The 25,104-nt window shown below is 41.3% G+C and overlaps 3 non-coding genes across 3 annotated transcripts; all 3 read right to left on the bottom strand.

The window, feature by feature from the left end:
• Positions 1-9,806: 9,806 nt before the first annotated feature.
• LOC140277645 (U5 spliceosomal RNA) lies at positions 9,807-9,919 on the bottom strand. The gene has a single exon (XR_011909146.1). It is a non-coding gene; the product is annotated as a U5 spliceosomal RNA (small nuclear RNA).
• Positions 9,920-10,333: 414 nt separating this feature from the next.
• On the bottom strand, positions 10,334-10,517 carry LOC140277630 (U2 spliceosomal RNA). Its single transcript, XR_011909134.1, has one exon. It is a non-coding gene; the product is annotated as a U2 spliceosomal RNA (small nuclear RNA).
• Positions 10,518-10,713: 196 nt separating this feature from the next.
• LOC140277652 (U5 spliceosomal RNA) lies at positions 10,714-10,827 on the bottom strand. Its single transcript, XR_011909152.1, has one exon. It is a non-coding gene; the product is annotated as a U5 spliceosomal RNA (small nuclear RNA).
• Positions 10,828-25,104: the final 14,277 nt, after the last annotated feature.

The following is a 25,104-nucleotide window of genomic DNA, read 5'->3' as shown; positions in this document are numbered from 1 at the left end:
ACAAGTAGGTTTGAATGCCCAACCATACATAATCAAAAGCAGGAGTGGATGTGTTCGGCTACAAGAAGGTTTGAATGTCCGAGCATAGTTTGTAAAAAGGGGGTAAGAAAAGGTTCGAATGCCCGAACATACACCATCAAAGGAGGGAGCGGAGGTGTTCCGCTGTACGAAGGTGTGAATGTCCGACAATAGTTGGTAAAAAGCGGGTAAGAAAAGGTTAAAATACCCGACTGTACACAATCAATAGCGGGAGCGGATGTGTTCGGCTACAAGAAAGTCTGAAAGTGCGACCATGGTTTGTAAAAAGCGGGTAAGAAAAGGTGCGAATGCCCGACAATGTATGATCAAAAGAGGGAGTGGAGGTATTCGGGTACAAGAAGGTTTGAATGTCCGAGCATATTTTGTAAAAAGCGGGTAAGAAAAGGTTCGAATGCCCGAACATACACCATCAAAGGAGGGAGCGGAGGTGTTCCGCTGTACGAAGGTGTGAATGTCCGACAATAGTTGGTAAAAAGCGGGTAAGAAAAGGTTAAAATACCCGACTGTACACAATCAATAGCGGGAGCGGATGTGTTCGGCTACAAGAAAGTATTTTCATATTTTGTAAAAAGCGGGGGAAAAAAGGCTCGAAAGGCCGACTATACCCCATCAAAACTGGGAGCGGAGGTGTTCGGCTGCAAGTAGGTGTGAATGTCAGATCATAATTTGCAAAAAGCTGATGAGAAAGGGTCAGAATGCCCGACTATACACCATCAAATGCGGGAGCGGAGCTGTTCGCGTGTGAGTAATCAAAAGCGGGAAAAGTTGTGTTCGGCTGCAAGTAGGTGTGAATGTCCAGCCATAATTACTCATAAACGGGTAAGAAAAGGTAGTATTGCCAGACCATACATGATCAAAACAGGGAGCGGAGGTTTTCGGCTGCAAGAAGGTCTGAATGTCCACCCATAATTCCTGAAAAATGGGTAAAAAAAGGGTGTGAATGCCCAATCATACATCATCAAAAGCAGGAGTGGATTTGTTCGGCTGCAAGAAGTTCTGAATGTCCAACCATAATTTGTAAAAAACGGGGAAAAAAGGCTCTAAAGGTGGACTTAACACCAGCAAAACTGGGAGCGGAGGTGTTCGGCTGCAAGAAGGTTTGAATGTCCACCCATAGTTTGTAAAAAATGGGTAAGAAAAGGTTAAAATACCCGACTGTATACAATCAATAGCGGGAGCGGAGTTGTTCGGCTACAAGAAGGTGTGAAATTCCAACCATAATTTGTAAAAATCGGGGAAGAAAAGGCTCGAAAGCCCGACTATACACCATCAAAAGCGGCAGTGGAGGTGTTCGGCTGTAAGAAGGTCTGAATGTCCACCCATAGTCACTGAAAAATGGGTAAGAAAAGGTGCGAAAGCCCAACCGCACATGATCATAAGTGGATGAGAAGGTGTTCGACTGCAAGTAGGTGTGAATGCCCAACCATAAATTATCAAAAGCGGCAGCAGCGATGTTCGGCTTGTATTTATCAATGTTTAGATAGATTTAAAAAAAAAAAAACGTTTTACTTTGCAGTAAAAGAAAGAGCAAATCTAAAGTTTCAGGAATGCGAGTATAAGCTTGCTTTCATGAGTTCTTTACGATTTCGGATTTTGCTATAAAATGAATTGCTTCACTCAAACTAAGTCAAAACTGCTTTGTCCTTCATATGTACCCATTTCTACATATATTTCAAGCATAAACTTCCTCATATTACCCTGAATGAGAAAGAACCACACTTGTGATGAAAACATATGCCCTTTTTAGGAGTTCTGCATGATTTGGGATTTTTTCTATAAAATTAATTCCTTCACCCAAACTATGTTAAAACGGCTTTTACCTTCATATTTATCAATGTCTCGATAGATTTAAACAAAAAAACAACGTTGTACTTTGCAGTAAAAGAAAGAGCAAATCAAAAGTTTTAGGAATCCGAGAATAAGCTTATTTTCATGAGTTCTGCATGATTTCGGATTTTATGTATAAAATGAATTCATTCACTCAAACCAAGCGAAAACTGCTTTTAACTTCATATTTATAAATGTCTAGATCGATTTCAACAAAGAACAACATTGGATTTTGCAGTAGAAGAAAGAACAAAACTGAAGGATCAGGAATCCGAGAATAAGCTTCTTTTCATACGTTCTGCGTGATTTGGGATTTTATGTATAAAATTAATTCCTTCACTCAAACCAAGTTAAAACTGCTTTGACCTTCATATGTACCAATTTCTACATATATTTCAAGCATAAACATCCTCATATTACCCTGAATGAGAAAGAACCACACTTGTGATTAAGCCATACGTCCCTTTTGAGGAGTTCTGCATGATTTGGGATTTTATCTATAAAATTAATTCCTTCAGTCAAACTATGTTAAAACGGCTTTTACCTTCATATTTATCAATGTCTTGATAGATTTAAACAAAAAAACAACGTTGTACTTTGTAGTAAAAGAAAGAGCAAATCAAAAGTTTTAGGAATCCGAGAATAAGCTTATTTTCATGAGTTCTGCATGATTTCGGATTTTATGTATAAAATGAATTAATTCACTCAAACCAAGTGAAAACTGCTTTTAACTTCATATTTATCAATGTCTAGATCGATTTCAACAAAGAACAACATTGGATTTTGCAGTAGAAGAAAGAACAAAACTGAAGGATCAGGAATCCGAGAATAAGCTTATTTTCATACGTTCTGCATGATTTGGGATTTTATGTATAAAATGAATTCCTTCACTCAAACCAAGTTAAAACTGCTTTGTCCTTCATATGTACCAATTTCTACATATATTTCAAGCATAAACATCCTCATATTACCCTGAATGAGAAAGAACCACACTTGTGATTAAGCCATACGTCCCTTTTGAGGAGTTCTGCATGATTTGGGATTTTATCTATAAAATTAATTCCTTCACCCAAACTATGTTAAAACGGCTTTTATCTTCATATTTATCAATGTCTTGATAGATTTAAACAAAAAACAACGTTGTACTTTGCAGTAAAAGAAAGAGCAAATCAAAAGTTTTAGGATTCCAAGAATAAGCTTATTTTCATGAGTTCTGCATGATTTCGGATTTTATGTATAAAATGAATTCATTCACTCAAACCAAGTTAAAACTGCTTTTTCATTCATATTTATCAATGTCTAGATTGACTTGAACCTACTTGTTGCCCGCTTTTCATTACTTATGGGTGGACAATCACACCTTGTCGCAGCCAAACACTTCCGCTCCCTGTTTTGATCATGTATGGTTTGACAGTCGCACCTTTTCTCACCCGCTTTTTACCATTGTCGGCCATTCACAGCTTCCTCTCCACCATACTTGTATAGTAGGATATTCACACCCACTTGTCGAACAGCTCTTCTCTTCTCCCGCTTTTGATTATGTTTGGTTGGATATTCGAACCTTTTCTAAACTGCTTTTTACAAACTTTGGTCGGACGTTCACACCTTCTTGCAGCCAAACACCTCCCTTTCCGCTTTTGATGGTATATATTCGGGCATTCTAACCTTTTTTTACCCACTTTTTACAAACCATGGTCGGACTTTCACACCTTCTTGTAGCCGAACAACTCCGCTCCCGCAATTGATTGTGTACTGTCGGGTATTTTAACCTTTTCTTACCCGCTTTTTACCAACTATGGTCGGACATTCACACCGTCTTACAGCGGACCACCTCCACTCCCTCTTTTGATGATGTATGGTTTGGCATTCGCACCTTTTCTTAACCATTTTTCAGTAAATATTGATGGACATTCAGACCTTCTTGCAGCCGAAAACCTCGGCTCCCTCTTTTGATCATACATTGTTGGGCATTCGCACCTTTTCTTACCCGCTTTTTACAAACCATGGTCGGACTTTCATACCTTTTAATAGCCGAACAACTCCACTCCCGCTATTGATTGTGTACAGTCGGGTATTTTAACCTTTTCTTACCCGCTTTTAACCAACTATGGTCGGACATTAACACCTTCTTACAGCGGAACACCTCCGCTCCCTCTTTTGATGGTGTATGGTTGGGCATTCAAACCTATTCTTACCCGCTTTTTACAAACTATGGTCGGATATTCAAACATTCTTGTAGCCGAACACATCCACTCCTGCTTTTGATGATGTATGGTTGGGCATTCGAACCTATTTGTTGCCCGCTTTTCATTAATTATGGGTGGACATTCAAACCTTGTCGCAGCCAAACACCTCCGCTCCCTGTTTTAATCATGTATGGTTGGACATTCGCACCTTTTCTCACCCGCTTTTTACTATTGTCAGCCATTCACAGCTTCCTCTCCACCATACTTGTATAGTAGGATATTAACACCCACTTGCATCCGAAGACCTCTGCCCCCACTTTTGTTGATATTTAGTCGGTCATTTGCACCTTACCCGCTTTTGGCAAACTATGGCCTTCTTGAAGCCAAACAACTCTGATCTCACTTTTGATGATGTAAGGTTGGGTTTCAGACCTTGCTTCACCTGCTTTTCACCAAATATAGTCGGACATTCAAACCTTCTTGCAGCTGAACCACCTCCGCTTCCGCTTTTGATCATACATTGTCAGGCATTCGCACCTTGTCTTACCCACTTTTTACAAACTTTAGTCGAACAGTCACACCTTTTTGCAGCCGAACACCACCTCTCCCGCTTTTGATCATGTATGGTCTGGCAATACTACCTTTTCTTACCCGTTTGTGAGTAATTATGGCTGGACATTCACACCTACTTGCAGCTGAACACCACCTCTCCCACTTTTGATGATGTATGGACCGGCATTCTTACCTTTTCTAACACATTTTTCAGCAATTATGGTCGGAGATTCACATCTACTCACAGCCGAACAACTCCGCTCCCGCATTTGATGGTGTATAGTCAGGCATTCTCACCCTTTCTCATCAGCTTTTTGCAAATTATGATCTGACATTCACACCTACTTGCAGTCGAACAGCTCTGCTCCCGCTTTTGATTATGTTTGGTTGGATATTCGAACCTTTTCTTAACTGCTTTTTACATACTTTGGTTGGACGTTCACACCTTCTTGTAGCCGAACACATGCACTCCTGCTTTTGATGATGTATGGTTGGGCATTCGCACCTTTTTTTTACCCATTTTTCAGGAATTATGGGTGGACATTCACACCTTCTTGCAGCTGAACACCTCCTATCCCACTTATGATCATGTGCGGTTTGATTTTCGAAAATTTTCTTTCATGTTTTCTAGCAATTATTGATGGACATTTAGACCTTCTTGCAGCTGAACACCTCCGCTCCTGCTTTTGATCATACATTGTCAGGCATTCGCACCTTGTCTTACCCACTTTTTACAAACTTTAGTCGAACAGTCACACCTTTTTGCAGCCGAACACCTCCGCTCCCGCATTTGATGGTGTATAGTCGGGCATTCACACCCTTTCTCATCAGCTTTTTTGCAAATTATGATCTGACATTCACACCTGCTTTTGATAATGTATTGTTAGGCATTCGCACCTTTTTTTACCCATTTTTCAGGAATTGTGGGTGGACATTCACACCTACTTGCACCCGAACACCACCTCTCCCGCTTTTGATGATGTATGGACCGGCATTCTTACCTTATCTAACACATTTTTCAGCAATTATGGTCGGAGATTCACACCTACTCACAGCCGAACAACTCCGCCACCGCATTTGATGGTGTATAGTCGGGCATTCTCATCCTTTCTCATCAGCTTTTTGCAAATTATGATCTGACATTCACACCTACTTGCAGTCGAACAGCTCTGCTCCCGCTTTTGATTATGTTTGGTTAGATATTCGAACCTTTTCTTAACTGCTTTTTACAAACTTTGGTTGGACGTTCACACCTTCTTGTAGCCGAACACATGCACTCCTGCTTTTGATGATGTATGGTTGGGCATTCGCACCTTTTTTTTACCCATTTTTCAGGAATTATGGGTGGACATTCACACCTTCTTGCAGCTGAACACCTCCTATCCCACTTATGATCATGTGCGGTTTGATTTTCGAAAATTTTCTTTCATGTTTTCTAGCAATTATTGATGGACATTTAGACCTTCTTGCAGCTGAACACCTCCGCTCCTGCTTTTGATCATACATTGTCAGGCATTCGCACCTTGTCTTACCCACTTTTTACAAACTTTAGTCGAACAGTCACACCTTTTTGCAGCCGAACACCTCCGCTCCCGCATTTGATGGTGTATAGTCGGGCATTCACACCCTTTCTCACCAGCTTTTTTGCAAATTATGATCTGACATTCACACCTGCTTTTGATAATGTATTGTTAGGCATTCGCACCTTTTTTTACCCATTTTTCAGGAATTGTGGGTGGACATTCACACCTACTTGCACCCGAACACCACCTCTCCCGCTTTTGATGATGTATGGACCGGCATTCTTACCTTATCTAACACATTTTTCAGCAATTATGGTCGGAGATTCACACCTACTCACAGCCGAACAACTCCGCCACCGCATTTGATGGTGTATAGTCGGGCATTCTCATCCTTTCTCATCAGCTTTTTGCAAATTATGATCTGACATTCACACCTACTTGCAGTCGAACAGCTCTGCTCCCGCTTTTGATTATGTTTGGTTAGATATTCGAACCTTTTCTTAACTGCTTTTTACAAACTTTGGTCGGACGTTCACAATATCTTGCAGCCGAACACCTCTGCTACCGCTTTTGATGGTGTATATTCGGGCATACAAACCTTTTCTTACCCGCTTTTTACAAACTAAGGTCGGACTTTCACACCTTCTCTTAGCTGAACAACTCCGCTCCCTCTTTTGATTGTGTACAGTCGGGTAATTTAACCTTTTCTTACCCGCTTTTTACCATCTATGGTTGGACATTCACACCGTCTTACAGCGGAACACCTCCGCTCCCTGTTTTGATTATGTATGGTTTGACATTCGCACCTTCTCTCACCCGCCTTTTACTATGGTCGGCCATTCACAGCTTCCTCTCCACCATACTTGTATGGTGGGATATTCACACCCACTTGCATCCGAAGACCTCCGCCCCCACTTTTGTTGATATTTAGTCGGTCATTCGCACCTTACCCGCTTTTGGCAAACTATGGCCTTCTTGCAGCCAAACACCTCTGATCTCACTTTTGATGATGTAAGGTTGGGCATTCAGACCTTGCTTCACCTGCTTTTCACCAAATATAGTCGGACATTCACACCTTCTTGCAGCCGAACACTTCCGCTCCACCTTTTAGTGTTCTATGAGGCATTCACACCTTTTTTTTCACCGTATTTTATAGATTATGGTTGGAAATTCTCACTCACTCTCTTCCGAAGACCTCTCCTCCCGCTTTTGTTAATATATAGTCGGGCATTCGAACCTTTTCTTACCCGCTTTTTACAAATTATGGTCGAACATTCACACCTACTTGCAGCTGAATACTTCCGCTCCACCTTTTAGGTATGTATGGTTGGCATTTGCACCTCTTTTTATACTGATTGCTGAAGATTAAGTTGTACTTTCTAAAACTAAATGTTTTTAATTGTTTAAACTTGATTTGAAGTGGATAAATAAGGAGGACAAACAGTTTTAAGTCAGACTGATAGAAGGAATTAATTTTATAGCAAAATCTGTACTTCGTCATATGTCGAGAGATGCTTATTGCTGAAGAAGTTCTTTCTCATTCTACAAAGTACAACGTTGTTTATCGTTGAAACTTGATTAGACATGAATAAATATGAAGGACAAAGTAGTCTTAACTTGGTTTGAGTTAAGGAATTAGTTTTATAGGAGAATCCGAATTCGTGCATAACTCGTAAAATAGCGATGATGAGTCTGGTTCTTTCTCATAATACAAAGTTTGTTGTTTATTTTTGAAACTTCATCAGAAGTGAAGAAATAAATGAATGCCTATCAACAAATGTCGGATCTAAACTCTAGTGCTTCCTCTAAAATAATTTCCTTTCTCAATTTAGAAATGTGTGTGTGTAAGTCACAACACCCGTGACACCAAAACGGCTTTCTTTTCTTTACACTCTGCACTATGAGCACACACACCAAATCAGAAAGGCTTTTTTCTCTCTTTTCTACATTATGGACTGTGGGGACACAAAACCGCTCTCTCTCTTTTTTTTTTGATTGTGTGCCAGGGCATTGTCTCACGTATTAGATTATGCTTAAGATACGAATGGGTTTATCAGTCACATCAGAATCCATACATACTGATCCTCCCGTAATAAAATGGTCGGATCTTATCAAACACACTTTGTTTCTTGTGACAATCAAGTCAGCGAAACAGCGTAGTCCTTCTTAGACTCCATAAAATCAGATGTGTTTTTAATACAAGAATGTGGACTACCTTTTTTAAAAAACCATAAATCACAACACCCGTGACACCAAAACGGCTTTCTTTTCTCTACACTCTGCACTATGAGCACACAGAGTGGGAATAGTGACTCTACTTTATAGAAGTGTGAAATCAAAGACAAGAGCCCAGAGTATTTTATCCTTCTTAGACTCCATAAAATCAGATGTGTTTTTAATACAAGAATGTGGACTACCTTTTTTAAAAAACCATAGACAATGGGAGGAAATGTGGCCCCATTTATCGATATGGAGTGGCTCAAATCAAAATAAAAATCATGGTGTGGCCATTCTAATTAAAAATCCGCATGTTCTGGTGAAAGATAGCACAGTGGTGAGAGACGGACGGGCACTTTTAGCACACTTGAATTTTATGGGGCAAGACTTTAACTTCTTAAATATTTATGCTTTCAATGGAAAAAATTAAAGCTATGACCTTTTAGAAAATATACAGCTTTACATGCTAGGGCAAGTACCTTTAGTTGTAGGAGGGGATTTTAACTGTATTTTGAGCAGGAAAGATAGAAAAAGAGCAGGGGTAGATTTTAAAGTGGATAAGACTTCGATTTTACTTCAGGGCATATGCAGGGATTTTAAGCTTACTGACTGTTTTAAAACCATGCATCCCAGAGAGGAGGGCTTCACCTGGTTTAGTCATGATGGCACCAGAGCCTCTCGCATTGATTATTTCTTTACTAGAGATTGCTCACCCACTGATGTTAGATTAACCCCTGTTTTCTTTTCAGACCACCTTATGCTCTCCTGCACCCTTTCACCCCCTTCTGGTGTGATGGTAGGAAGTGGTCTGTGGAAACTCAACTGTTCCCTGTTGGAGGATGAAATCATAGTCAGTCAGTACAGGGAATGTTATAAAGAGTGGCAGACCCTTCAAGACCTCTATGAAACACATGCACAATGGTGGGAAATGGTGAAGGAAACGACCCAGACTATTTTTAAACAGCAAGTTAAACGTAAAAAAAGGAAAGAGAATAGATGTATGATGGGACTACAGACACGCTTACAGCGCTACTTTAAACTAAATCAGTGTGGCATAGACTTTAAAGAAGAAATCAAAGATGTCAAAAAGGAAATGTCAGTTTTAGCAGAAATAAAGAGTAAAGGAATTTTTGTAAGAAGCAGGGAGCAGGAAATTGAGGAAGGTGAAAAATGCACACGGTACTTTTTTAAGAAAGTTATAAATAAAAAGGAGTGTATTCAAAATCTAAAAAGAGAAGATGGGTTTTTAACTAAATCCACACAAGAGATGATTGAAACTGTACATACCTTTTATAGTAACATGTACAAAGAGAAACCAGTGCACTTGGAAACATCGACAGAAATTTTAAAATTCGTTGACAAAACCGTAAAAGAGAATGCACACTTGACACAGGATTTTACTGCTTTAGAGTTAAAAAAATGCCTAACAGGTTTTAAGAGAAGTCGAGCTCCGGGTTTAGACGGGCTTCCTGCAGAAGCCTGCCAAAAATAGAAACAACTCATTAGTGCTGCTCTCCACGGAAGTCTTTAGTAAAAGGCGAAAGACTTGTATGTTATGAAGAGAAACCAGAGTAGGATTATCCGTCACTGCGGGAGCAGGGCATCAGGCTAGTTGGCATAGCCACCTTCCCCATGGTGAGCTTTGCTTGGTTGAGACGCTTGCTCCCCCCCCCTTGCTCCTCGGCTGACCAAGTAGGAACAATCGGGCCCTATTCGATGGCTGCCTTGTCTTTTACTGTGTGCAAAAGACAAGGCAGCAACAAAAACACCACGGGAACACCGTATTGAGGCTTTGTTCTGACCGCTCATTCGGTGTCGCGTTTCTTTCAAGCAATTCTCCCGGTTAGCCCGCACTCGGCTCGCTCCCAGAGCCGTGTTAAAGTCTACTTCACATTCACTCTCTTTTCTCAGCAGATTAAAAGAAAGTTTCATCTTGGGCTCCCTGAAACTTCCATCCTGCACCGCTGTTTGCTTTTTCACAAGAGCAGAGGAAAGCGCACCGTTCCCAGCGGCACTGCAGTACTGGGTCGATGCTTGGAGTGAACGGAGCAAGCTTCTTTTTCAACTCCTATTCTTAAAAATCCATTTAATATGTAGTCCTCGTATAGAGGACATATTAAACTGATAAGAACAGATACTACACTTGATCTTAGCCAAAAGGCCGAGAAGCGATAACTGTCCACTGTTTCAGGTCCAAGGGCCCTTGCTGGCACAATGCGCACTTGTAGCAGTGTTCTTTTTATGGCCATAGGTGGCCAGAGTGTCACGTTGCACCTCCGCCCACCCGCTGCACTGAGCACTCTTCAGCCCTTTTAAATGGTATAACTTTGCACTCCCGCATGCTCCAGCAAGACAGACAGAAAGGGCTTCACCCGCAAAGGTAAAGCCTGCCAAAAATAGGAACAACTCATTAGTGCTGCTCTCCACGGAAGTCTTTAGTAAAAGGCGAAAGACTTGTATGTTATGAAGAGAAACCAGAGTACGATTATCCGTCACTGCGGGAGCAGGGCATCAGGCTAGTTGGCATAGCCGCCTTCCCCATGGTGAGCTTTGCTTGGTTGAGACGCTTGCTCCCCCCCCCTTGCTCCTCGGCTGACCAAGTAGGAACAATCGGGCCCTATTCGATGGCTGCCTTGTCTTTTACTCTGTGCAAAAGACAAGGCAGCAACAAAAACACCACGGGAACACCGTATTGAGGCTTTGTTCTGACCGCTCATTCGGTGTCGCGTTTCTTTCATGCAATTCTCCCGGTTAGCCCGCACTCGGCTCGCTCCCAGAGCCGTGTTAAAGTCTACTTCGCATTCACTCTCTTTTCTCAGCTGACTCTTGGGATTTTATCTATAAAATTAATTCCTTCACTCAAACTATGTTAAAACTGCTTTGTCCTTCATATTTACCATGTCTAGAAAGATTTAAACAAAAAAAACAACGTTGTACTTTGCAGTAAAAGAAAGAGAAAATCTAAAGTTTCAGGAATCCGAGAATAAGCTTACTTTCATGAGTGCTTCACGATTTCGGATTTTGCTATAAAATGAATTCCTTCACTCAAACTAAATTAAAACTGCTAAACCGCTAATCTGTTACATGTAAGGCAGATGTCAAATTCACCGAAATAGGATCTAAGGGTATTCGGCCAATCGAGCTGTAGCAGCTTTGGTAAAAGAGTATAAGTTGAAGAGTTTGTGAATAAAGGTGTGCGCACACATAGTGAGCTGTAGGAAAATAGGCAGGGAGCAATGCCGGCCGGGGTATATGTTCTTGTATGTTGTCTGACTGTTTGATTTGAATGTGTTGTGTAAGTGTCCTGTTGAATGTTACATGTTTGGGCTTTGACACTTCACTGTGGTTGTTAACTGTGTGGTGTGTCCTGAAATGTTATATGTTTGGGCTGTGTGACATGCTTAATGCTTGTCAGTAGCTACCCACTTATTCATATATAGCAACTGACAACATAAGAAGTCTGGACATACTTTGAATCAGGAATCCGAAAATAAGCTCTATTTTACGAGTTATGCACAAATTCGGATTCTCCTATAAAACGAATTCCTTAACTCTAACCAAGTTAAGACTGCTTAGTCCTTCATATTTATTCATGTCTAATCAAGTTTCAACGATAAACAACGTTGTACTTTGTAGAATGAGAAAGAACTTCTTCAGCAATAAGCATCGCTCGACATATGACGAAATACAGATTTTGCTATAAAATTAATTCCTTCTATCAGCCTGACTTAAAACTGTTTGTCCTCCTTATTTATCCACTTCAAATCAAGTTTCAACAATTAAAAAAATTTTGTAGTTTGAGAAAGAACAACTTAATCTTCAGCAATCAGTATAAAAAGAGGGTAAGAAAAGGTGCAAATGCCAACCATACATCACTAAAAGGTGGAGCGGAAGTATTCGGCTGCAAGTAGGTGTGAATGTCCATCCATAATTTGTAAAAATCGGGGAAGAAAAGGCTCGAAAGCCCGACTATACACCATCAACAGCTGGAGAGGAGGTGTTCAAATGCAAGAAAGTATGAATGTCCACCCATAATTACTGCAAAATGGGTAAGAAAAGGTACGAATGCCCAACCATACATCATCAAAAGCAGGAGTGGATGTGTTCCGCTGTAAGAAGGTGTGAATGTCCGACCATAGTTGGTAAAAAGCGGGTAAGAAAAGGTGAAAATACCCGACTGTACACAATCAATAGCGGGAGCGGAGTTGTTCGGCTACTAAAAGGTGTGAAAGTCCGACCCTGGTTTGTAAAAAGCGGGTAAGAAAAGGTGCGAATGCCCGACAATGTATGATCAAAAGAGGGAGCGGAGGTTTTCGGCTGCAAGAAGGTCTGAATGTCCAAAAATAATTTGTAAAAACCGGGGAAGAAAAGGCTCGAAAGCCCGACTATACATCATCAAAAGCGGGAGCGGAGGTGTTCAGCTGCAAGAAGGTCTGAATGTCCATCAATAATTGCTAGAAAACATGAAAGAAAATTTTCGAATATCACACCACACATGATCATAAGCGGGAGAGGAGGTGTTCAGCTGCAAGAAGGTGTGAATGTCCGACCATAGTTTGTAAAAAATGGGTAAGAAAAGGTGCGAATGCTCAACCATACATCATCAAAAGAGGGAGCGGAGGTGTTCCGCTGTAAGACGGTGTGAATGTCCATCAATAATTACTGAAAAATGGTAAAGAAAAGGTGCGAATGCCAGACCATGCATCATCAAAAGAGGGAGCGGAGGTGGTCCGCTGTAAGACGGTGTGAATGTCCGACCATAGTTGGTAAAAAGCGGGTAAGAAAAGGTTAAAATACCCGACTGTACACAATCAAAAGCGGGAGCGGAGTTATTTGGCTACAAGAAGGTGTGAAAGTCCGACTATGGTTTGTAAAAAGCGGGTAAGAACAGGTTCGTATGCCCGAATATACACCATCAAATGCGGGAGCGGAGGTGTTCAGCTACAAGGTCTGAATGTCCACCAATAATTACTGAAAAATGGTTAAGAAAAGGTGCGAATTCCCGAACATACACCATCAAAAGAGGGAGCGGAGGTGTTCCGCTTTAAGAAGGTGTGAATGTCCGACCATAGTTGGTAAAAAGCGGGTAAGAAAAGGTTAAAATACCCGACTGTACACAATCAAAAGAGGGAGCGGAGTTGTTCAGCTACAAGAAGGTGTGAAAGTCCGACTATGGTTTGTAAAAAGCGGGTAAGAACAGGTTCGTATGCCCGACCATACACCATCAAAAGAGGGAGCGGAGTTGTTCAGCTACAAGAAGGTGTGAAAGTCCGACCATGGTTTGTAAAAAGCGGGTAAGAACAGGTTCGTATGCCCGAATATACACCATCAAATGCGGGAGCGGAGGTGTTCGGCTGTGAGTAGGTGTGAATCTCCAACCATAATTGCTGAAAAATGTGTTAGAAAAGGTAAGAATGCCGGTCCATACCTCATCAAAATCGGGAGAGGTGGTGTTCGGCTGCAAGTAGGTGTGAATGTCCAGCCATAATTACTCACAAATGGGTAAGAAAAGGTAGTATTGCCCAACCATACATCATCAAATGCGGGAGCAGATGTGTTTAGCTGCAAGAAGGTCTGAATGTCCATCACTAATTGCTAGAAAACATGAAAGAAAATTTTTGAATATCAAACCGCACATGATCATAAGCGGGAGAGGAGGTGTTCAGCTGCAAGAAGGTGTCAATGTCCACCCATACATCATCAAAAGCAGGAGTGGATGTGTTCGGCTACAAGAAGGTTTGAATGTCCATCAATAATTGCTTTAAAACATGAAAGAAAATTTTCTAATTTCAAACCGCACATAATCATAAGCGGGAGAGGAGGTGTTCAGCTGCAAGAAGGTGTGAATATCCACCCATAATTACTGAAAAATGGGTAACAAAAGTTGCGAATGCCCAACCATACATCATCAAAAGCAGGAGTGGATGTGTTCGGCTACAAGAAGGTTTGAGTGTCCGACCATAGTTTGTAAAAAGCGAATAAGAACAGGTTTGTATGCTCGACTGTACACAATCAAAAGAGGGAGCGGAGTTGTTCAGCTACAAGAAGGTGTGAAAGTCCGACCATGGTTTGTAAAAAGCGGGTAAGAACAGGTTCGTATGCCCGAATATACACCATCAAATGCGGGAGCGGAGGTGTTCGGCTGTGAGTAGGTGTGAATCTCCAACCATAATTGCTGAAAAATGTGTTAAAAAAGGTAAGAATGCCGGTCCATACATCATCAAAAGCGGGAGAGGTGGTGTTCGGCTGCAAGTAGGTGTGAATGTCCAGCCATAATTACTCACAAACGGGTAAGAAAAGGTAGTATTGCCAGACCATACATGATCAAAACAGGGAGCGGAGGTGGTTCAGCTGCAAGAAGGTGTTAATGTCCGACTAAAGTTTGTAAAAAGCGGGTAAGACAAGGTGCGAATGCCCGACAATGTATGATCAAAAGTGGGAGCGGAGGTTTTCGGCTGCAAGAAGGTCTGAATGTCCACCCATAATTCCTAAAAAATGTGTTGAAAAAGGTTGCGATTGCCCAACCATACATCATCAAATGCGGGAGCGGATGTGTTCAGCTGCAGGAAGGTCTGAATGTCCATCAATAATTGCTAGAAAACATGAAAGAAAATTTTTTAATATCAAACCGCACATGATCATAAGTGGGAGAGGAGGTGTTCAGCTGCAAGAAGGTGTCAATGTCCACCCATACATCATCAAAAGCAGGAGTGGATGTGTTCGGCTACAAGAAGGTGTGAATGTCCGACCATAGTTGGTTAAAAGCGGGTAAGAAAAGGTTAAAACACCCCACTGTACACAATCAAAAGAGGGAGCGGAGTTGTTCAGCTAAGAGAAGGTGTGAAAGTCCAACCATGGTTTGTAAAAAGCAGTTAAGAAAAGGTTTGAATATCTAACCAAACATAATCAAAAGTGGGAGCAGAGCTGTTCGACTGCAAGTAGGTGTGAATGTCAGAGCATAATTTGCAAAAAGCTGATGAGAAAGGGTGAGAATGACCGAATATACACCATCAAATGCGGTAACGGAGTTGTTCGGCTGTGAGTAGGTGTGAATGTCCAGCCATAATTACTCACAAACGGGTAAGAAAAGGTAGTATTGCCAGACCATACATGATCAAAACAGGGAGCGGAGGTGGTTCAGCTGCAAGAAGGTGTGAATGTCCGACTAAAGTTCAAATATATTAACAAAAGCGGAAGGAGAGGTCTTCGGATGAGAGTGGTTGAGAATTTACAACCATAATCTATAAAATGCGGTGAAAAAAAAGGTGTGGTAGAACACTAAAAGGTGGAGTGAAAGTGTTCGGCTGCAAGAAGGTGTGAATGTCCGACTATATTTGGTGAAAAGCAGGTGAAGCAAGGTCTGAATAACCAACCTTACCTCATCAAAAGCGAGATCAGAGGTGTTTGGCTGCATGAAGGCCACAGTTTGCCAAAAGCGGGTAAGGTGCGAATGACCGACTAAATATCAACAAAAGTGGGGGCGGAGGTCTTCGGATGCAAGTGGGTGTGAATATGCCACCATACAAGTATGGTGGAGAGGAAGCTTTGAATGACCGACCATAGTTTGCCAAAATCGGGTGAGAAAAGGTGCGAATGTCCAACCATACATGATCAAAACAGAGAGCGGAGGTGTTTGGCTGCGACAAGGTGTGAATGTCCACCCTTAATTAATGAAAATTGGGCAACAAGTAGGTTTGAATGCCCAACCATACATCATCAAAAGCAGGAGTGGATGTGTTCGGCTACAAGAAGGTTTGAATGTCCGAGCATAGTTTGTAAAAAGCGGGTAAGAAAAGGTTCGAATGCCCGAACATACACCATCAAAGGAGGGAGCGGAGGTGTTCCGCTGTACGAAGGTGTGAATGTCCGACAATAGTTGGTAAAAAGCGGGTAAGAAAAGGTTAAAATACCCGACTGTACACAATCAATAGCGGGAGCGGATGTGTTCGGCTACAAGAAAGTCTGAAAGTCCGACCATGGTTTGTAAAAAGTGGGTAAGAAAAGGTGCGAATGCCCGACAATGTATGATCAAAAGAGGGAGTGGAGGTGTTCGGGTACAAGAAGGTCTGAAAGTCCGACCATGGTTTGTAAAAAGCGGGTAAAAAAAGGTGCGAATGCCCGACAATGTATGATCAAAAGAGGGAGTGGAGGTATTCGGGTACAAGAAGGTTTGAATGTCCGAGCATATTTTGTAAAAAGCGGGTAAGAAAAGGTTCGAATGCCCGAACATACACCATCAAAGGAGGGAGCGGAGGTGGTTCAGCTGTACGAAGGTGTGAATGTCCGACAATAGTTGGTAAAAAGCGGGTAAGAAAAGGTTCGAATGCCCGACTATACACCATCAAAAGCGGGAGCGAAAGTGTTCGGCTGCAAGAAGGTGTGAATGTCCGACTATATTTGGTGAAAAGCAGGTGAAGCAAGGTCTGAATAACCAACCTTACCTCATCAAAAGCGAGATCAGAGGTGTTTGGCTGCATGAAGGCCATAGTTTGCCAAAAGCGGGTACGGTGCGAATGACCGACTAAATATCAACAAAAGTGGGGGCGGAGGTCTTCGGATGCAAGTGGGTGTGAATATCCCACCATACAAGTATGGTGGAGAGGAAGCTTTGAATGACCGACCATAGTTTGCCAAAAGCGGGTGAGAAAAGGTGCGAATGTCCAACCATACATGATCAAAACAGAGAGCGGAGGTGTTTGGCTGCGACAAGGTGTGAATGTCCACCCTTAATTAATGAAAATTGGGCAACAAGTAGGTTTGAATGCCCAACCATACATCATCAAAAGCAGGAGTGGATGTGTTCGGCTACAAGAAGGTTTGAATGTCCGAGCATAGTTTGTAAAAACCGGGTAAGAAAAGGTGCGAATGCCCGACAATGTATGATCAAAAGAGGGAGTGGAGGTATTCGGGTACAAGAAGGTTTGAATGTCCGAGCATATTTTGTAAAAACCGGGTAAGAAAAGGTTCGAATGCCCGACTATACACCATCAAAAGCGGGAGCGGAGGTGTTCCGCTGTAAGACGGTGTGAATGTCCGACCATAGTTGGTAAAAAGCGGGTAAGAAAGGGTTAAAATACCCAACTGTACACAATCAATAGCGGGAGCGGAGTTGTTCGGCTACAAGAAGGTGTGAAAGTCCGACCATGGTTTGTAAAAAGCGGGGGAAAAAAGGCTCGAAAGGCCGACTATACCCCATCAAAACTGGGAGCGGAGGTGTTCGGCTGCAAGTAGGTGTGAATGTCAGATCATAATTTGCAAAAAGCTGATGAGAAAGGGTCAGAATGCCCGACTATACACCATCAAATGCGGGAGTGGAGGTTTTCGGCTGCAAGAAGGTCTGAATGTCCACCCATAATTCCTGAAAAATGGGTAAAAAAAGGGTATGAATGCCCAATCATACATCATCAAAAGCAGGAGTGGATTTGTTCGGCTGCAAGAAGTTCTGAATGTCCAACCATAATTTGTAAAAAACGGGGAAAAAAGGCTCTAAATGTGGACTTAACACCAGCAAAACTGGGAGCGGAGGTGTTCGGCTGCAAGAAGGTTTGAATGTCCACCCATAGTTTGTAAAAAATGGGTAAGAAAAGGTTCAAATACCCGACTGTATACAATCAATAGCGGGAGCGGAGTTGTTCGGCTACAAGAAGGTGTGAAATTCCAACCATAATTTGTAAAAATCGGGGAAGAAAAGGCTCGAAAGCCCGACTATACACCATCAAAAGCGGCAGTGGAGGTGTTCGGCTGTAAGAAGGTCTGAATGTCCACCCATAGTCACTGAAAAATGGGTAAGAAAAGGTGCGAAAGCCCAACCGCACATGATCATAAGTGGATGAGAAGGTGTTCGACTGCAAGTAGGTGTGAATGCCCAACCATAAATTATCAAAAGCGGCAGCAGCGATGTTCGGCTTGTATTTATCAATGTTTAGATAGATTTAAAAAAAAAAAACGTTTTACTTTGCAGTAAAAGAAAGAGCAAATCTAAAGTTTCAGGAATGCGAGTATAAGCTTGCTTTCATGAGTTCTTTACGATTTCGGATTTTGCTATAAAATGAATTGCTTCACTCAAACTAAGTCAAAACTGCTTTGTCCTTCATATGTACCCATTTCTACATATATTTCAAGCATAAACTTCCTCATATTACCCTGAATGAGAAAGAACCACACTTGTGATGAAAACATATGCCCTTTTTTAGGAGTTCTGCATGATTTGGGATTTTTTCTATAAAATTAATTCCTTCACCCAAACTATGTTAAAACGGCTTTTACCTTCATATTTATCAATGTCTCGATAGATTTAAACAAAAAACAACGTTGTACTTTGCAGTAAAAGAAAGAGCAAATCAAAAGTTTTAGGAATCCGAGAATAAGCTTATTTTCATGAGTTCTGCATGATTTCGGATTTTATGTATAAAATGAATTCATTCACTCAAACCAAGCGAAAACTGCTTTTAACTTCATATTTATAAATGTCTAGATCAATTTCAACAAAGAACAACATTGGATTTTGCAGTAGAAGAAAGAACAAAACTGAAGGATCAGGAATCCGAGAATAAGCTTCTTTTCATACGTTCTGCGTGATTTGGGATTTTATGTATAAAATGAATTCCTTCACTCAAACCAAGTTAAAACTGCTTTGACCTTCATATGTACCAATTTCTACATATATTTCAAGCATAAACATCCTCATATTACCCTGAATGAGAAAGAACCACACTTGTGATTAAGCCATACGTCCCTTTTGATGAGTTCTTCATGATTTGGGATTTTATCTATAAAATTAATTCCTTCAGTCAAACTATGTTAAAACGGCTTTTACCTTCATATTTATCAATGTCTCGATAGATTTAAACAAAAAAACAACGTTGTACTTTGCAGTAAAAGAAAGAGCAAATCAAAAGTTTTAGGAATCCGAGAATAAGCTTATTTTCATGAGTTCTGCATGATTTCGGATTTTATGTATAAAATGAATTAATTCACTCAAACCAAGTGAAAACTGCTTTTAACTTCATATTTATCAATGTCTAGATCAATTTCAACAAAGAACAACATTGGATTTTGCAGTAGAAGAAAGAACAAAACTGAAGGATCAGGAATCCGAGAATAAGCTTCTTTTCATACGTTCTGCATGATTTGGGATTTTATGTATAAAATGAATTCCTTCACTCAAACCAAGTTAAAACTGCTTTGTCCTACATATGTACCAATTTCTACATATATTTCAGCATAAACATCCTCATATTACCCTGAATGAGAAAGAACCACACTTGTGATTAAGCCATACGTCCCTTTTGATGAGTTCTGCATGATTTGGGATTATATCTATAAAATTAATTCCTTCAGTCAAACTATGTTAAAACGGCTTTTATCTTCATATTTATCAATGTCTTGATAGATTTAAACAAAAAACAACGTTGTACTTTGCAGTAAAAGAAAGAGCAAATCAAAAGTTTTAGGATTCCAAGAATAAGCTTATTTTCATGAGTTCTGCATGATTTCGGATTTTATGTATAAAATGAATTCATTCACTCAAACCAAGTTAAAACTGCTTTTTCATTCATATTTATCAATGTCTAGATTGACTTGAACCTACTTGTTACCCGCTTTTCATTACTTATGGGTGGACAATCACACCTTGTCGCAGCCAAACACTTCCGCTCCCTGTTTTGATCATGTATGGTTTGACAGTCGCACCTTTTTACCATTGTCGGCCATTAACAGCTTCCTCTCCACCATACTTGTATAGTAGGATATTCACACCCACTTGTCGAACAGCTCTTCTCTTCTCCCGCTTTTGATTATGTTTGGTTGGATATTCGAACCTTTTCTAAACTGCTTTTTACAAACTTTGGTTGGACGTTCACACCTTCTTGCAGCCAAACACCTCCCTTTCCGCTTTTGATGGTATATATTCGGGCATTCTAACCTTTTTTTACCCACTTTTTACAAACCATGGTCGGACTTTCACACCTTCTTGTAGCCGAACAACTCCGCTCCCGCAATTGATTGTGTACTGTCGGGTATTTTAACCTTTTCTTACCCGCTTTTTACCAACTATGGTCGGACATTCACACCGTCTTACAGCGGACCACCTCCACTCCCTCTTTTGATGATGTATGGTTTGGCATTCGCATCTTTTCTTAACCATTTTTCAGTAAATATTGATGGACATTCAGACCTTCTTGCAGCCGAAAACCTCCGCTCCCTCTTTTGATCATACATTGTTGGGCATTCGCACCTTTTCTTACCCGCTTTTTACAAACCATGGTCGGACTTTCATACCTTTTAATAGCCGAACAACTCCACTCCCGCTATTGATTGTGTACAGTCGGGTATTTTAACCTTTTCTTACCCGCTTTTAACCAACTATGGTCGGACATTAACACCTTCTTACAGCGGAACACCTCCGCTCCCTCTTTTGATGGTGTATGGTTGGGCATTCAAACCTATTCTTACCCGCTTTTTACAAACTATGGTTGGATATTCAAACATTCTTGTAGCCGAACACATCCACTCCTGCTTTTGATGATGTATGGTTGGGCATTCGAACCTACTTGTTGCCCGCTTTTCATTAATTATGGGTGGACATTCAAACCTTGTCGCAGCCAAACACCTCCGCTCCCTGTTTTAATCATGTATGGTTGGACATTCGCACCTTTTCTCACCCGCTTTTTACTATTGTCAGCCATTCACAGCTTCCTCTCCACCATACTTGTATAGTAGGATATTAACACCCACTTGCATCCGAAGACCTCTGCCCCCACTTTTGTTGATATTTAGTCGGTCATTTGCACCTTACCCGCTTTTGGCAAACTATGGCCTTCTTGAAGCCAAACAACTCTGATCTCACTTTTGATGATGTAAGGTTGGGTTTCAGACCTTGCTTCACCTGCTTTTCACCAAATATAGTCGGACATTCAAACCTTCTTGCAGCTGAACCACCTCCGCTTCCGCTTTTGATCATACATTGTCAGGCATTTGCACCTTGTCTTACCCACTTTTTACAAACTTTAGTCGAACAGTCACACCTTTTTGCAGCCGAACACCACCTCTCCCGCTTTTGATCATGTATGGTCTGGCAATACTACCTTTTCTTACCCGTTTGTGAGTAATTATGGCTGAACATTCACACCTACTTGCAGCCGAACACCACCTCTCCCACTTTTGATGATGTATGGACCGGCATTCTTACCTTTTCTAACACATTTTTCAGCAATTATGGTCGGAGATTCACATCTACTCACAGCCGAACAACTCCGCTCCCGCATTTGATGGTGTATAGTCAGGCATTCTCACCCTTTCTCATCAGCTTTTTGCAAATTATGATCTGACATTCACACCTACTTGCAGTCGAACAGCTCTGCTCCCGCTTTTGATTATGTTTGGTTGGATATTCGAACCTTTTCTTAACTGCTTTTTACATACTTTGGTTGGACGTTCACACCTTCTTGTAGCCGAACACATGCACTCCTGCTTTTGATGATGTATGGTTGGGCATTCGCACCTTTTTTTTACCCATTTTTCAGGAATTATGGGTGGACATTCACACCTTCTTGCAGCTGAACACCTCCTATCCCACTTATGATCATGTGCGGTTTGATTTTCGAAAATTTTCTTTCATGTTTTCTAGCAATTATTGATGGACATTTAGACCTTCTTGCAGCTGAACACCTCCGCTCCTGCTTTTGATCATACATTGTCAGGCATTCGCACCTTGTCTTACCCACTTTTTACAAACTTTAGTCGAACAGTCACACCTTTTTGCAGCCGAACACCTCCGCTCCCGCATTTGATGGTGTATAGTCGGGCATTCACACCCTTTCTCATCAGCTTTTTTGCAAATTATGATCTGACATTCACACCTGCTTTTGATAATGTATTGTTAGGCATTCGCACCTTTTTTTACCCATTTTTCAGGAATTGTGGGTGGACATTCACACCTACTTGCACCCGAACACCACCTCTCCCGCTTTTGATGATGTATGGACCGGCATTCTTACCTTATCTAACACATTTTTCAGCAATTATGGTCGGAGATTCACACCTACTCACAGCCGAACAACTCCGCCACCGCATTTGATGGTGTATAGTCGGGCATTCTCACCCTTTCTCGTCAGCTTTTTGCAAATTATGATCTGACATTCACACCTACTTGCAGTCGAACAGCTCTGCTCCCGCTTTTGATTATGTTTGGTTAGATATTCGAACCTTTTCTTAACTGCTTTTTACAAACTTTGGTCGGACGTTCACAATATCTTGCAGCCGAACACCTCTGCTACCGCTTTTGATGGTGTATATTTGGGCATACAAACCTTTTCTTACCCGCTTTTTACAAACTGAGGTCGGACTTTCACACCTTCTCTTAGCTGAACAACTCCGCTCCCTCTTTTGATTGTGTACAGTCGGGTAATTTAACCTTTTCTTACCCGCTTTTTACCATCTATGGTTGGACATTCACACCGTCTTACAGCGGAAAACCTCCGCTCCCTCTTTTGATGGTGTATGGTTGGGCATTCAAACCTATTCTTACCCGCTTTTTACAAACTATGGTCGGATATTCAAACATTCTTGTAGCCGAACACATCCACTCCTGCTTTTGATGATGTATGGTTGGGCATTCGAACCTACTTGTTGCCCGCTTTTCATTAATTATGGGTGGACATTCAAACCATGTCGCAGCCAAACACCTCCGCTCCCTGTTTTAATCATGTATGGTTGGACATTCGCACCTTTTCTCACCCGCTTTTTACTATTGTCAGCCATTCACAGCTTCCTCTCCACCATACTTGTATAGTAGGATATTAACACCCACTTGCATCCGAAGACCTCTGCCCCCACTTTTGTTGATATTTAGTCGGTCATTTGCACCTTACCCGCTTTTGGCAAACTATGGCCTTCTTGAAGCCAAACAACTCTGATCTCACTTTTGATGATGTAAGGTTGGGTTTCAGACCTTGCTTCACCTGCTTTTCACCAAATATAGTCGGACATTCAAACCTTCTTGCAGCTGAACCACCTCCGTTTCCGCTTTTGATCATACATTGTCAGGCATTCGCACCTTGTCTTACCCACTTTTTACAAACTTTAGTCGAACAGTCACACCTTTTTGCAGCCGAACACCACCTCTCCCGCTTTTGATCATGTATGGTCTGGCAATACTACCTTTTCTTACCCGTTTGTGAGTAATTATGGCTGAACATTCACACCTACTTGCAGCCGAACACCACCTCTCCCACTTTTGATGATGTATGGACCGGCATTCTTACCTTATCTAACACATTTTTCAGCAATTATGGTCGGAGATTCACACCTACTCACAGCCGAACAACTCCGCCACCGCATTTGATGGTGTATAGTCGGGCATTCTCATCCTTTCTCATCAGCTTTTTGCAAATTATGATCTGACATTCACACCTACTTGCAGTCGAACAGCTCTGCTCCCGCTTTTGATTATGTTTGGTTAGATATTCGAACCTTTTCTTAACTGCTTTTTACAAACTTTGGTCGGACGTTCACAATATCTTGCAGCCGAACACCTCTGCTACCGCTTTTGATGGTGTATATTCGGGCATACAAACCTTTTCTTACCCGCTTTTTACAAACTAAGGTCGGACTTTCACACCTTCTCTTAGCTGAACAACTCCGCTCCCTCTTTTGATTGTGTACAGTCGGGTAATTTAACCTTTTCTTACCCGCTTTTTACCATCTATGGTTGGACATTCACACCGTCTTACAGCGGAACACCTCCGCTCCCTGTTTTGATTATGTATGGTTTGACATTCGCACCTTCTCTCACCCGCCTTTTACTATGGTCGGCCATTCACAGCTTCCTCTCCACCATACTTGTATGGTGGGATATTCACACCCACTTGCATCCGAAGACCTCCGCCCCCACTTTTGTTGATATTTAGTCGGTCATTCGCACCTTACCCGCTTTTGGCAAACTATGGCCTTCTTGCAGCCAAACACCTCTGATCTCACTTTTGATGATGTAAGGTTGGGCATTCAGACCTTGCTTCACCTGCTTTTTACCAAATATAGTCGGACATTCACACCTTCTTGCAGCCGAACACTTCCGCTCCACCTTTTAGTGTTCTATGAGGCATTCACACCTTTTTTTTCACCGTATTTTATAGATTATCGTTGGAAATTCTCACCCACTCTCTTCCGAAGACCTCTCCTCCCGCTTTTGTTAATATATAGTCGGGCATTCGAACCTTTTCTTACCCGCTTTTTACAAATTATGGTCGAACATTCACACCTACTTGCAGCTGAATACTTCCGCTCCACCTTTTAGGTATGTATGGTTGGCATTTGCACCTCTTTTTATACTGATTGCTGAAGATTAAGTTGTACTTTCTAAAACTAAATGTTTTTAATTGTTTAAACTTGATTTGAAGTGGATAAATAAGGAGGACAAACAGTTTTAAGTCAGACTGATAGAAGGAATTAATTTTATAGCAAAATCTGTACTTCGTCATATGTCGAGAGATGCTTATTGCTGAAGAAGTTCTTTCTCATTCTACAAAGTACAACGTTGTTTATCGTTGAAACTTGATTAGACATGAATAAATATGAAGGACAAAGTAGTCTTAACTTGGTTTGAGTTAAGGAATTAGTTTTATAGGAGAATCCAAATTCGTGCATAACTCGTAAAATAGTGATGATGAGTCTGGTTCTTTCTCATAATACAAAGTTTGTTGTTTATTTTTGAAACTTCATCAGAAGTGAAGAAATAAATGAATGCCTATCAACAAATGTCG

The sequence above is a fragment of the Leuresthes tenuis genome, unplaced genomic scaffold (assembly GCF_036924035.1).
Source record: "Leuresthes tenuis unplaced genomic scaffold, fLeuTen1.0.hap1 SCAF_19, whole genome shotgun sequence".
NCBI lineage: Eukaryota > Metazoa > Chordata > Actinopteri > Atheriniformes > Atherinopsidae > Leuresthes > Leuresthes tenuis.
Note: the sequence above shows the minus strand (reverse complement) of the source record. Positions and strands in the feature narration are given on the sequence as shown.